This window comes from Cynara cardunculus, assembly GCF_001531365.2.
Source record: "Cynara cardunculus var. scolymus isolate 2C chromosome LG 2, CcrdV1, whole genome shotgun sequence".
Lineage (NCBI taxonomy): Eukaryota > Viridiplantae > Streptophyta > Magnoliopsida > Asterales > Asteraceae > Cynara > Cynara cardunculus.
Window position 1 is genome coordinate 65,830,735 of NC_037529.1, and position 2,542 is coordinate 65,833,276.

Genomic DNA, 2,542 nt, shown 5'->3' on the forward strand with positions numbered 1-2,542 from the left:
ATAATAAAAATAAAGATATGAATATTTTAAAAAGAGTTAGATATCTTATAATACTAAGAGAGTTTGTGCAATTTTTAGGTTGTTCTTTTTTTGTCCAACCATCTTTTATAAAAAAATGTATATATCAAAAACTAAAATAAAAAATTGCATAAAGTTGACGATAAATCAAAACTACAAAATTGGTCGAAGTTATACTTGTAAAAACAATACTTATATATCTATAATCTATACTTTTATATCTTTATTTTTATCTATATAAAAGCAATAACCATGGACAATCAGGTGACAATTTTTAAACATATTATAAATCATTTTTTCTCTTCACATTATTGTTTGCATCCACATTAGATCAAATAAAAAAGAGACATATGAGAGGTGGACACAAAAAAAAGAGGGCCAATTTCTTTATCAATATTGTTTGCATCTCGCATAGGATGATGGAGTGAAAATGGCAAGATGGAGATTACTACAAAAAAATGACTAAAAATGGAACAAACATATATTTCTCAGATGTTGACATTTTGCTTAAGATCAAATGTAGTATATGTTTTTAGTTTAATATATCTATATCGAATCTTAGTTTTTTTTTTTGTTTAGATCAAGTATATTATATATTCTTAATTTGATATTTAATATATGGGTTTTCAGTTTGTTTGATATTTATTTTTTTATATGAGAATGCTCATTATACTACTTGGTAATATAGTTATTTATATGTCGTTTTGATGTTACTACTATCAAGGTTTGACACCCCCCCTAATTACACTTCAAATATTATAGAATGTTATGATAAAGTGTAAGTATTTGTTTTTATCAGTTTCATATCTGATATGTGGGTCATTGACCCCACTTGATATTAATTTTATTTTTTTATGAGGAAAAATCCATTATCTTAGCTTGGTGATGTGATTTTCATGCATCGCCTTGAACTTCCACTACTCTTGCTGCAACTTACGCACTCATCTAATTTTCACTTGAAATATTGTAAAATGTTTCTTTTTCATAACTTCAAATGAGATTTCAGTTAAATTTATTACAAAATTAATATCGTGATTTTGTCACCTTATATGAGATTTCAATTTGAATTGCGACTTCTAATTGAACAAACTACTAACATTAGTCAAACATTTATAGAGTACTTTGTAACACCGTTCTCGAGCATAGTTAAATAACTTAAATTAGCATATGGTTATGAGATTGTTAACTTCTTTTAAAAACTTTTAATGTTAATGAGAAGTTGTCATACACATTTCCTATTTTTTAGAAGTGGACTTCAAATTTTAGTCTATAACATTTATTTTGAAAATGATATTATGATTAGTTGAAACACCAGTAATATTAAAAACAAAATATATTGCATGTTACCTTTTAAGATATAAACAAAGGCAGTGCCAAGGTGGGAGACTGGTTGGTGTTTAGCTTCCACCAACAGTTCAACTTAATTATATATTTTATTCTGCGACAAGTTATATATATATATATATATATAGGGTATATTTCTTTTACAACCTTGTGCATTTGTACAACCTTTGCAACCTAATTAATTGAGGTATTTATAGAAATGATGGGAGTTCATTTATTATGATTTGAATATTTATGGAATATGAATAGAGTTCATTAATTATGATTAATACTTTATATTTGGAAATAATCAAAACTTCTATGAAATCACATATTCATCAAATGAAATGGACAGTTGAGATTGAGTTGTATAGGTTGCACAAATATCAAGGGTTGTATAATAACCAACCTATATATATATATATATATATTAATATTTAGCGCATATATTAATTCAAGACCGAGGTCTTGTCACCGTTATTTTAGTTCATTTAGGAAATTATAATGTTTTAACAACTTAGGAGCCGTTTTATCGGTAAAATTTAATATTATTATTTATGTATCGATAAAATTTTGGTCCACCAAAACAACATTCTATACAACAATTTACCCGGCAAACGCTTACCGTGGTAAGAGTCGGGACCCTCACTTACGGGGTAAGATTCACGGTCCTTGTCTCGATTTTACCAGATAAGATTTTTGGTTCTTGCCATATTTCTCCAGTGAGGTAACATGACTTGGTAACCACTTACCCGGGTAAGTGTTTGGTAAACGGCCCCTTAGTCAAATGCATAAATCTCTTTCCTCTTTTACCAGAATTGTCAGTTTGTCAATTCCCAATCACGACTGCAAACAATCACGATTACAAATATGCAATCCGTTCCCTTTAATTCTCTATTTTGAAGATTGAAGTCTACTAGTCAGCTAATCCAGTTCATCTTTGTTTTTTTCCAGATGACTGATTTTATAACTTAAGCACCAATCTCGACCATTTTTTAATAATCTCCTACTTTCTTGTTCTCTATTTCATGTCTTTTTTCTTCAACGAGTAGCTTACACTGCAATTTCGCTGACTTCGTTCATCGTTTTTACTTTATACTAACCATCGTTGCTTCATAAACATGCTGAAAAGTTGGGAGTTGACAAGTTGGTAGTTGATGGAAATTTCCGTCCAAGAATCGAGCTAGGGTTTCTTGAGAAC

General features: G+C 28.9%; 1 non-coding gene across 1 annotated transcript; it reads left to right on the plus strand.

Moving 5' to 3' along the window:
• The first annotated feature begins 761 nt into the window (after positions 1-761).
• On the plus strand, positions 762-955 carry LOC112508286. The gene has a single exon (XR_003068668.1). It is a non-coding gene; the product is annotated as a U2 spliceosomal RNA (small nuclear RNA).
• Positions 956-2,542: the final 1,587 nt, after the last annotated feature.